Below are 13,640 nucleotides of genomic sequence, written 5' to 3' on the forward strand. Positions count from 1 at the left end.
AACTTTACCTATTTCGTGGTTACCATGGACCAACTAGGGTTTTGTCATACATAGGTCCACATATGATCATATTTAGCCATTCCAATGGCTGATCATTTGCCCAACACTTCCATTCCAAACCATAGTCACATCATGAAACCATATAGACATACATAAACACAAATGGTCTAATGCCATACTCCACTTCTACAAGCCATTTTCGCATGGCTGTACACACGTACATCACAAAAAGTGCTTAAAACAACAAGGGGTAGTCCTATACATGCCATATCCAGAGTTCAACTAAAAGAGTACCAAAAGAGCTTTGATAGTGTGGATGACTTCGACTTCGATGATCCCGAATCCGATAGCTAACGAACAAAATCTATAAAACAGAGAGCCAAAGCAACGGGGTAAGCATTTTAAAGCTTAGTAAGTTTCAAGTAATGAAGTCGGCTTTGACTAAAGTATTACATTCACATAGCTAAATGAATCACTTTATTAATTCACATTCTCATAATCATACTTACTTCACACTTCATCAACATATACACACACAAGGTATCAACCTATCTAAAAGCCGAAAGTTCGTTAGTCGATTGAACGAATACTATTTAAAACGAATCGACTTTTCCGAAGCACATGCAAACATACCTTATCGTTTGGGTTTGTCGAGCGTATTAATTGAATTTATTACAGCACAAAACGCTCACATTCAAACCCAAGTTTCTTCGGAATTTAGCCGGATATAACCACAAGCACAATTGCCTTCGGGTCTTAACCCGGGTATAGCAACTCGCACGAATGCCTTCGGGTCTTAGCCCGGATATATCAACTTGCACAATTGCCTTCGGGTCTTAGCCCGGATATATCAACTCGCACAAATGCCTTCGGGTCTTAGCCCAGATATATGTCAACTCGCACAAATGCCTTCGGGTCTTAGCCCGGATATATCAACTCGCACAAATGCCTTCGGGTCTTAGCCCGGATATATCAACTTGCACAAATGCCTTCGGGTCTTAGCCCGGATGTATTCAAATGCTCATGCACACATATATCAATAATCATAACACATCCATATCTTATTTTCGTTACTAAGGCTCAAACACAAAACATTTATTAAACCTTTCCAATTTCGTCTCAATAGCCACACACAAAGAGCATGATTTCGATTGGCTTTATAACATAGTCTCTATGCACATTCGACTATCCGTCATAGTATGACTAATCATTTCAATATAATTCAAGTAGGGTCATTACTCGAAGACTTACCTCGGATGTTGTCGAACGACTTCAATGGCTATTCAATTACTTTTTCCTTCCCTTTATCGGATTTAGTTCCCCTTTGCTCTTGAGCTTAAGTTCAACAAATTTTAAAATAGTCATTAATCGACTATTCAAGTATTGCTTTCAGAATAATATATATTGATTCGACTTTCACACACATAGATTATAGTAAGCTTTATAAAAATCAATAAATAATTCATTAGCAAATTTTCATTAATGTTTACAACAAAATCACATATTCACTACGAGCTGTTTTCCTGAGCAGTAGTCACTAAATTATTTATAACTGGAGCTACAAAACTCCAAATCACTTTCCGTTAATTTTCCCTGAATATAGACTCGTATATCTTCCATCCATAAAATTTTCAGAATTTTAGGCTTGGCCAATCAATACCAGATTTTTCTTAAAGTTTCCCCTGTTTCACTGTTTGACTAATCTGACCACTCTTCACTACGAATCAAATTTCTCATTTTACAGAATTCAAAATGTGTTGTATTTGATTTCATTTGAAACTATACTCATTAAGGAGTTTAAGCATATAAATTTTATCTTATAATCATTTTTGTACAATTTATAATGATTTTCTAAAAAAAGAACAGGGAATCTAGTAGTCATTTTGACTCAGCCCCACAATACTTCAAATATCTCAAGATCGGTAACTCTTTTGTTTTTATAGTTTCTTTTGTAAGAAAATAGACTCTTCAAGCTTTAATGACATAATTTACTCAGCTTCTAATTCAACTCCTACAAATTATGGCGATTTTCCAAAATCACCTTACTGCTGCTGTCCCCAAGCAGATTATTACCAAATCATATGCTAACATTTGCATTTCACCTTAGTAGCTAGCTTAGCAAACCTTAATTTAACATATAATTGTTCATAACACAATTAAAGCATCCTCTCCATTCCATCAATTCAAAACACATACATTGCCCAATAGTATCCAAAATCATATTCAGCCTTAGTACACATCTTGTTAGCCGATTTTTCTCCATTTAGCAACTAATGCACATATGTGCTCATTTGTTAGACTCTACTTCACCTAACTACCATTTTCTTTTTCATCCAAATAACATGAACAACAACCATTTCTTGAACATTTTCTCTTCAACAATTCTTCATAAAACATAAAGACTATAACCCAATCTCATCCTTTAATAACTAAAACCGAATGCTCAAGACACCACACCATTTCAAATTTTGGTCATGGGTTAAGCAAGGAACTTGATGACTAACAAAAAAAATGCTAAAATCCAAGAATCATCCTTGAACTTACCTTGATTTAGCTAACCACCATAGCTGAATTTTTCAAAGCTTTTCTCTTCTAGGTACGGCAATGAGGAGCAAGGATGGAGAAACTTTGGTTTCTCCTCCTATTAACTAGTATTTTATTAACCTTATTCCTTATTTTATTTTTTTCTAACATACCTCACTAAGCCAACATGTTCCCAACATGTTTCCACCCATAGCATGGCCAACCACTAGCTCAAATTTTGGGTAATTTGACATGCAAACCCATCATTTTCATAACATGCATTAATAGACCATTTTAAATTAGCCTATCATATTTTCACCATGTCTCATATCGATCCCTATTTAATAATTTCTCATGCAATTGGCAAAATTGGAGAATGAAACTTCCACATACTCATGTACACACATAATAAGCATAGAATATGGAAATTAATTATTTTTATGACTCGGTTTTGTGGTCCCGAAACCACTTCCCGACTAGGGTCAATTTTGGGCTGTCACAGTTTTCATTCAATATCTTTGGTCATTCATTTCAACTGTTCGATGAAGTTAATCTAGAGCTTCATCTCGAACTATAATATCAATAAACGCATCACTTAACTCTCACATATATATACTTTCGTACAATAGTGATCTAGATGGTCGAATATTTCCAAAGCACATTCTTCATCAATTTTCAACTTTCAATAATCCTTTCCACTTGTTCATAATCACATCCATATTTTTAAGTATTTCAACATGACAAGTACTAAATGACCGTAGGCACATAAAGAACCAAACATATTCCTTATCACATATACGTAAGCTTACAAAACATAATCCTTACCTTGTACTGGCACATCTAGCTGAACCCAACCCATACTCAAATCATAAGGCTTTTGGGCAGAATATGCACTAATACATAAGAATATTTCATCGCATACTTCATTATACAAGCATACCATTACCAATTAGATCATTCTCATATTTGGAGTTATAATATTAATCACATTTACCTACCTCTTTGATACTAATAATTCACCTCGAAATCACTCCACCGATGAGTAAGTAATACGTACCTGAACATCTTAAATACATAATACTTATTTGAAGGTAACTTATTGCAGATACTCAATATCAAAGTCTTACTTGAATCCTAGCATTTAGCCGTCGGGTCTTTAAAGCTCGGATATAGTACGAGCACGAAGCCTACGGACATTAATCAGGATAATATTCTCGCATAAAGCCTGCGGGGTTTTAACCCGGATATAGTACTGACACAAATGTCCTTCGAGACTTATCACAGTTATACCTTCCACTTCCATCACATTGACCATTCGGCCTTATCATATATATATACTTTCACATTCATCACATTGGCCATTCGGCCTTATCACATACATACACTTTCACATTCATCACATTGGCCATTCGGCCTTATCACATATACATACACCTTCACATTCATCACATTGGCCATTCGGCCTTATCACATACATACACTTTCACATTCATCACATTGGCCATTCGGCCTGATCACATACATACACTTTCACATTCATCACATTGGCCATTCGGCCTTATCACATATACATACACCTTCACATTCATCACATTGGCCATTCGGCTTTATCATATATATATACTTTCACATTCATCACATTGGCCATTCGGCCTTATCACATACATACACCTTCACATTCATCACATTGGCCATTCGGCCTTATCACATATACATATCTTGTACATCAATTTCATCATAACAAAATTGACTAGGTATACTAGTCATTTACGGCTTATAGCTTCACTTTAATACAGATTTGGTACTTTGATTACCAATATTTAATCGATAGCTTATAAGCAACTCAAATAGTTTTATTAAGGTTTACAACATAATCACAAATTCAGCACAAGCTATTTTTCCTGAGCAACAGTCATTAAATTATTCGTAAATGGAGCTACGAAACTCCAAACAAAGTGGTTAATTTTCCCTGAAAATAGACTCATACATATTTTATCCAACAAATTTTCAGAATTTTTGGTTTGGCCAATCAATACCAGATTTTTCTTAAAGTTTTCCCTATTTCACTGTTTGACTATTCTGACCACTCTTCACTACGAATCAAATTTCTCATTGTAAAAAATTCAAAACATGTTCTAGTTTATTTCATTTGAAACTAGACTCACTAAGGAATCTATCATAAAAATTTTGTCTTTTAAAAATTTTTGTACAATTTGTGATGATTTTCTAAAAACAGAACAGAGGATTACAGTGTCATTCTGCACTGTCTCACACAAATTTAAATATCTCATTATCGGAAATTCCTTTGCTTACACGGTTTCTTTTATAAGAAACTAGACTCATTAAGCTTTAATTTCATGTTTTATTCAGCCTCTAATTCAAGTCCATAAATTTATGGTGATTTTCTAAAGTCACGTTACTGCTGCTGTCCTAAGCAGATTATTTCAAATTACACTTAAATTTCCAAGCTCAAACACTTAAGAACTTACCATTTGTTTTTAGAACATATCATGGCCACATCATATCTTATTAAATCAACTCATCATGTCCTATTATGATTGATTTTACTCAATGTTTAATCACTTAAAACTTACCTCGGAAGTGGTCGACGACTAGATATCCACGGCTATTCGTTTACTTTCTCTTTATCCAAAATTGCCCCTCTATGCTCTTGAGCTTAATTAACAAAATTTAAACTATTTTAATCACCTTGTTATATCATTAAAAACAACAAGGTAAATCTTCTCAATGAAACTCATACATAAGGCAACACCTCGATACATCTGCACACATTCGGTATTTCATAAAAACCATCCCAAATACATTTACCTAGGTATCACCATGTCGCCTTATATACATATACTAGTTATGTGGTCAATTTTACCGATGACCAATGCATATAACTAATTACACCTTTAATAATATTCACAAAGCCGATTATCCACATGACTACCTTAGCATATTATTAGTTAGCTTCTTATCCAAATTTGCCATAAAGAAAATTAACTCATATACCCTCAAGTGCATAAGCAATTGCATCCAAAGGACACTTTAAATGCATGTTATGAGAGTAACCGAATGCACATATATTTATACCAAGACATCATATACTTCAAAACCTTTTCAAATTATAATAGGTTCATAACTCATTTAACCACTAATTCCATGCCAAGCATAAAAAGGCCATTGGTTTTACACCTAACTTACAAGACCATAAAACATAAAGGTTTAATGATCATCTTTAACACAATTACCACACTTCAAACTAAATTTTCAGCTTCATATATCCCACACCAGATTTTTTTTCCATGCTCAATTTCCATGGCCGAATGAAATTATGCCCTAATTCATGAACTTAAACAACATTGGCCAACTTTCCAAGCTCATTTGAGCCATCAAGCACATTTAGTTTGTTCATACTCAACTAGAATCAATTATCCTCCCAAAATCATCAAACATACAAAATATACCCCATTAAGCTCATGACCGATTGCTACATGCTTCATGAACACAAAAATTTTCACATGGGTCTTGTTGCAAGCTTCAAAACCAACCAAAATTCACAACTTTTCAAAGAAAATAACATGAACCTTACCTTATTTGAAGCCTTCTTTTGCCGAATGCCCTAAGCTCAAAGGTTTCTATTTTCTTTCTCAACTCACGGCAAGAAGAAGAAGAAATGGCCTTGTTGTTTTCACCTCAAACATGTTTTATTCATTTATTTCATTAACTTTTATTATTTCTATTTTATGAAACCATTTTCTTTAATATAAACAAATATATTATTAACATTATTTACTAACATACAAAGCACAAAATGCCAAATTGTGTCATTCATGCCCATCCTTGCCGTCCACTACCAAGAAAAGGGAATGTTTGACATGCAAGTCTCTCATGCTTCAAACCATGCAATTTTTAGCCACTTCCAATTAACCTATGACATTTTCAAGATTTTTCACATAATCCCCCTTATTTATTTATTTCACATCCAAATGACAAAATTTAAAGCATGAAATTTTCACACATACTTATTCATAAATAATAAGCATAAAATATAACAATTAATTATTTTTATGACTCGATTTTGTGGTCCCGAAACCACTTTCCGACTAGGGTCAAATTAGGGGTGTCACAACTTTACAACCATTTGACTCAAAAATGACATTGAAACCTTTATCGCACAATTAACTAATACTTAAAAGGTTATGCTTAAGATGGTTAACATATAAGACATTTTTCAATAAAAAATGAATACTTTTTATGTGACAGCCCTAATGTGACCCTAGTCGGAAAGTGGTTTCGGGACCACAAAACCGAGTTGTAAAAATAATTAATTATTATATTCTATGCTTATTATGTGTGTACATGCATATGTGGACGTTTCATTCCCTAATTTTGCCAATTGCATGAGAAATTATTAAATAGGGATCAATATGAGACATGGTGAAATATGATAGACTAATTTTAAATGGTTTATTAGTGCATGTCAACACAAGGGTGGACTTGCATGTCAAATTGCCTAATTTTCTTTATAGTGGCCGGCCAAGATGGGTGTTGATGGGCAAATATATATGTTTAATTAGTTATTAAAATAAGAAATGGCATTATGTGAGAAAAAAATAATATTAGTGAAATAAAGTAAAGAAAACAAAGAGGAAGGAAGGCTCATCTTTCATCTCCTTCATTGCCGAAATTGAGAAAAGAAAGATTGAAAAACAGAAACCAAGGCATTCGGCCATGGCTAGTTCAAAGGAAAGGTATGCATTGTGATTTTATTCTAATTGATGTTGAGATTACGTTGATAAGTGTATAGTCTAGTTAACCCATAGCTAAATTCATGAATTCATTGTTGGGAGATAAGAATGGAAGTTGCCGTATGTATGGGTATATATGCACTTCGGAAAGGAGATTTTTGGGTGTTATTTGAGTTCTCTTTATGTATGTATGTGCATGAGTATTCGGTCATGTTATAGATTCATGTTGAAAAATGTTAATGCTATATGTGTCATATAAATGTACTTGTGAATGAACTTGAGAATATCTAAATTATAGGTTGGAGGTGCCGAATGTAGTGTTGGATGAGTTTTAAAGAATAAAAATTTAGGTGACTAGAGGTTAATGACATTCGGCCAAAGGCTTGTGTGCTAGCAAAATCGGTATAAATGTTGTTCGATGTGTTGAATTGAGTAAGTTAGATGTTGGAACACTTAAGGATTTGGCATCTCTATGACATTAGATATAAGTGTATGAAAGGCTAAGTTTAAGTAGTAAGGCCGAATAGGTTATAGATAAGGCACTTGTGAGTCTTTGGCCAAGCAATTTGCAAATTAGATTAGGGTTCTTGTGACATTTAATGTTGAGTTTAATTTGGTATATTCGGCCATCTAATTAAGTATATAGGTGATGTTGAATTTAATCTTGCACATTCGGCTATATGGGTGTACACAATTGTGATACTATCCTTGATTGGATTATCGACAATAGGGTGATAGTATATGGTTGTTAACCAAATAGTTCAAAAGCATGGGGTAGAAAGATAAGAATTGGCCATGTGTCTCCTATGCTATGAAATCATTAATATTTTGATATAAATATTTAGCAAGACGGTTAAACTAGTTAATTTATCGATTTAGCTCAAGAAGTTAAAGGTGGAGAGGCAAGCAAGGGCAAAGGAAAGAACATCGAGTAGCCGAGTTGGAATCGTTTTCCCCAACATAAGGTAAGTCACCAAGCATATATTTTGTATTGATCTAAATAGACATAATGTCTATGTAATTATGCCGAATGGAATGATAAATTTATATACATGTATGCATGTGGTGATGAAAGTGTTGAATGAAAAGAAAAGAGGTGAGATGTATTGAGTTGTTGATTTCGGCACTAAGTGTGCGGGTATAAACATTTATGATCATGAGATTGGCACTAAGTGTGCGGGTTTAAATTGTATAGCACTAAGTGTGCGAGTTTGATTATATAGCACTAAGTGTGCGAGTTGATTATATAGCACTGAGTGTGCGGACTTAATATATATTTTTGAATCACTATGGACACTAAGTGTGCGACATTATTGAGTTGATCACGGACAGCGGATCGGGTAAGTACCTCGAGTTCATGGCTAATAGGCGCTATGTTTATATTTGGAGTTGAGCTTGGTAAGTTTGAACCTATGTGACAATTATAATTGAAGTCACGTACATAAGATTTATCGTGGAATAGGTGAAAGGTCGTTTAGTTGTATGATTGTAACGAAAATAAAATGATGTATGAAAATGCCTCAAATATCCTATTGATTAGTATATGGAATGTGAACGCATGACTTGGTATGAGATTGAACCGATAGGTCTAAGGAACTATGGCATAGTTCGGTATGGATGGAGTAACTAGCCTCGTTCCATTTTGTTTCCTCTTGTGATAATGTTATTAATGGATGGTAGTGCATTGCTTATGACTTACTGAGTTATATACTCACTCGGTGTTTCCTTGTCATCTATTTTAGGTTTCTTGGACTCGTCTCTTTTTGCGTGATCGTGCCGTCATCGAAGTCATCACACCAGCTAGCAAGTTTTGGTACTTTTTTCTTAGTCGGTTTAGGAGAACATTTCGGCATGTATAGGCTATTATGTTGTGTTTGAACTTTGGTATGTAAACTTTCAGCCATGCGAAAATGGCATAAATGTTAATTTGGACTTTGGGTCCTATGATACTTAGTTATAAAAAGTAGTAAATGGGTTTTATAATGTGGTCATGACTGATATTGGGCCAATTCGGTTTTGGTTGAATAATAGTTGAGGCCTAATCGATTTTTATGCCATATGTCATGGTTGATTAATTTTGGTGTTAAAATTCATGATATGGCAATAGTGTAATAGGGAGATGTTTGTCAATGATTAGCCTTTGGCATGGCTAGTCATGATCATAATTTGTGATATGCATGATGAATTATTAGTTAGATCAAGGAGATATCACGGAATAGGCATAGTTGCTTTAGTAACAAATGCTGGCAGCAGCAGTGATGTGAGATTGAAATATCAAAAAAAAATAGTAGGAATGGAATTAAATAATGAATAAATTACGTAATCGAAGCTTGATGAGTCTATTTTCATATTGAAGAAACGAAACGAGCATATGAGCTGTATGTTAGGAGATAATTAAACCCTTGTGAAACCGGACCAGAGTGATTTCTGGATCCCCTGTTCCGACTTTAGAGATTCGCCATAAATTAATCAGAGACAATTAGAAGTCATGCCTTATATGTATAGATTCCCTTTTCAGTCTAGTTTCATTAGAAACAAATGGCATAAGTATTGAAGCTCTGTAAAAGGAGATATCTAAGTCGTAATGCACAAAGGTCAGAGTAGTCGAACCCAGGAACAGGGACGACTTTAACTAATAAACTGTACCAATTGGCCTGACCAAAAATTCTACAAAAATTCTACCATATAGATATATGAGTCTAGTTCTGGGAAAAATTTACGGAACTGGATTTCGAGTTTCAGAACTCAAGATATGATTTTTAAAGAGACTAGTACGCAGATCGGCAGCTTGTCTGGGAAATTTTTAATAAGTGGTTTGAAGTCTGTTAACACCTCGTGTTCGACTCCGGCGACAGTCTCGGGTTCGGGGTGTTACATTTTACCAATAGAGCCAATTCCTTCAATGAATTCTTTGGAGTTGTGACCAAATGTAACTTCTCCTCAACTTTTTAGCTTTAAATTAATAAAATGGCTTTTGTCACCTATTATATGTCTTGAGAATTCACTATCAAGGTACCATGAATTTGTACTTGAATTGACCATCTTGAAGTAATGCTCCTTTCTCTACAAACATAGAATTGATTTTTGGTTTTTGGTACCAAAATTCTTTTAGGTCTATAAACATTAGTTCCTAAAATTCTTGTCCCTTTTGGTATCCATTTTGAAAGAGCATCCTTGTCTTGAGTAGCACTAAGTCTTTTAGGGACCTATACACTCTTAAAAAGTTTTCCCTTGTAAAATATAGAGGGACTTCTATGTTTATAGTAAGTAAAACTAGTTTTAAGAAAGTTTTGTTTTGAATTTTCTCTTTTCTCAAATGTTTTTGGAAAAACTTTGTTAGAGTGAGTTTTTTTCACTTTTGAGCAACTCAAGTTACTTTTTATGATCATCATGAATTTTAGAAAGCAAATTATGCAAGTCACAATTAATTTTCTCAAAATCATTTATAATTGCTTGCATGCCATTTACTTTATTTTCAATTTCATCTTAGCTTTGGAGAGTAAATCATTTTCATCTTTTAATTTTGAAATATTTTTCCTATATTTTAAAACCATAATGTCAAACTCCAAGCCTAATTTATCATAAGCATCTTGCAACTTATCAAAAGAAAAAGAAATTAAACTAGATAAGTTAAAAGTTACCTTTGATTCATTTATGGCCATAAGACAAAAGATTGCTACTTCATGTTCTTTATCATTTGAAGAATCTTCGTCACTCCAAGTAGAAACATTAATCCTGTGCTTTTGTTTTCTCGACCCCTTCTTCTTCCATTAGGGACAATCTAATTTGATGTGTCTTGACTTTTTGGACTCATAGTAAATGATAGGATACTTTTCTTTGGTAGATTCAAGTTTCAATCCTTCTTTCTTTTGGAATCTTCTTCATTTGTTGGACTTCATGAACATCTCGAATCTTCTAGCAAATATAGCCATTTCCTTATCCTCATCCACATCATCAATTGATTCACTTTTTTTAAATTGTTGTGGATTTGAGGGCTACACCAACCTTCTTCTCAACTTTCTCTTCTTCTACCCCTTCTTTAAGTCTAATCTTATAAGTGAGCAAAGAACTGATCAGCTCATCTAGTGAAAGTGTTTCCATATGACTTCTCATGATTTTGGCAAGCTTCGAAACATTTTCTCATTGCTTCTTTATTGGGATAAGTCATCCCATATGACTTGAGCCCATTGGTGATGACTGTAAACTGATCAGACATTGCTTTGATATCTTCCTCGGGCTTTACCTTGAACATTTCATAATTAAGTGTGAGAATTCTAACCTTTGACTTCTTGACTTGACTTGTTCCCTCATGAGTGACTTTCACTTTATCTCAAATCTCCTTAGCATTGGAATATGATAGCACCCTACTATATTCATCGGGACCAAGTGCAGAAAATAGAGTGTGCATAGCCTTGGCATTAAGTTGAATCCTCATTCTATCTTCCTTGTTCTATTCTTTCTTGCTCTTTGGAACTAGAAGCTCTCCTTCTTATTTAAAGGGGGTGGTCCATCCATGATAATATCCCAAGCCGCAAGGTCATTGGCATAAATGAATAACATCATCCTCACTTTCCAATAAGAATAATTTGCACCATTGAAGTAAGGAGGCTTAGAGATAGATTGAGATTCTCTATAAAAAATAGATTGAAAGTGGATGTCATTCTTTATGGATTAAGTTGATGATTGATGAGCTTCTTCAATAATCTTTTCTTGGTTGTTAGACCGTCTTTAGAGACTATGTAACAACCCATTTTCAGTGGTGTCGAAAATAATATTTTCAAGACCATAATTTCACCTAGTTAATCAATAAATATTATTTATTTAATATTTACGAGTCTATTATAGTGTCGTATTAAAATTTGGTTAAGAAATTTTAACGTTTAGATAGTTAATTAAGTAAAAATGACTAATTTGTAAAACCTGCAAAAGTTAGTTTTTATTAATTAAAGGTGTTAAACGGATTTAGAAATCTGACTTGATGGCCTTAGGTGGTAAAACTACCTATTTCATTATTAATGGACGGTTCTGGTGATTACTAGCATGAAGTTTAATTAGTTTTTAAAGGGCAAACTTGTAATTTGGTTAATAAACAAAAATTAAATAAAAAAAGATGAAATAAACATCATCTTCATCTTTTCTTTTCACCTTAGAATGAAAAATTCCATGGTTGTCTTAGGAAGCTTTCGACTAAAGCTATTTCTTTGTGCATGGTGTGTAATTTTTATTCAATTTTAGTGATTTTTATGTTTTTGAGATCCTTGTAACTTAATCTAGCTAACCTAGGGGGTTAATTTGTAATTTTTTTAGATGTTATAGATTATGAAATTGATGATTTTGAGGTGTTTTTGAAGCTTGATGATAGATTATTAAACTTGGTTGTTAAATAGGACTATTTTGTACAGTACTTTTAGTGATTTTTAATGTAAAAGGACTAAATTGTTTAAATGGTAAAACTTAATGAATTTTTTTAGAAAAAATAATAAATATGGGCTGTAAAGAGACCTTAAGAATTTCGGATAGCATAAATTATAGCTAAATGTGGTTAATTTGTAAGTTCCGGGTTTAGGAACTAAATTGCCTAAAGGGTAAAATGTTGAGGCAATTTTTTAAATTTATAACGAAAGGGCTTATAAGCTTAAGTTTGATTATTTGATCTGTTTGAATTGATTAGTTAAGTGAAAATTATTATTTAGATCAAGAAACGAATCAATTAGACTCAAATCGTGGAAAAACTAAGTTAACAGATTAGTCATCGTCATCAAATTCCTAATCGTTTTTGTCTAGGTAAGTTCGTATATTGATTTTAGCTTTTTAATTGCTTTTCTGGGTGAAATATTGATTAATATTTGTGTTATGTAAAGCTTAAAATGATTGTTAGATGATAATTAGTGATTTGGATTAAATTATAATGGTAGCTAAATTGAAGGTTATGATTGAAAATGGGAAACTACATGATTTGGATATGAAATGACTTGTTTGAACCTTGTGAGTGCTTAGGATACAAATGACATGTCATTAGAGTTATTACAGTTTTAGGTGCTGGTCTTGGATGCCCTACCGATGGCTAAGGTCTTGTATTTGTTGTGGATTCTCCATAGCTCATGTGACCAATTACAGTTATAGCTCGTGTGAACATTTACCGTCAGAGCTCATGTGAGCATTTTCCTACATATCCAATGTTATTTCACTGTGGTTCATTGAGTATAAAATGATATATGAACCAGTTATATGAAATGGTTATATGGAAGTTGACTTATGAAATAGTTGTATATGAATTTGCTATATGGAATTAGACATTGAATGGAGAAACTTGGCATGGTGTTTTGAAATGAAATATGATGTACAATGTGAACATAAGTTGAA

Source organism: Gossypium hirsutum, chromosome A08, assembly GCF_007990345.1.
Source record: "Gossypium hirsutum isolate 1008001.06 chromosome A08, Gossypium_hirsutum_v2.1, whole genome shotgun sequence".
In the NCBI taxonomy this organism is placed as follows: domain Eukaryota; kingdom Viridiplantae; phylum Streptophyta; class Magnoliopsida; order Malvales; family Malvaceae; genus Gossypium; species Gossypium hirsutum.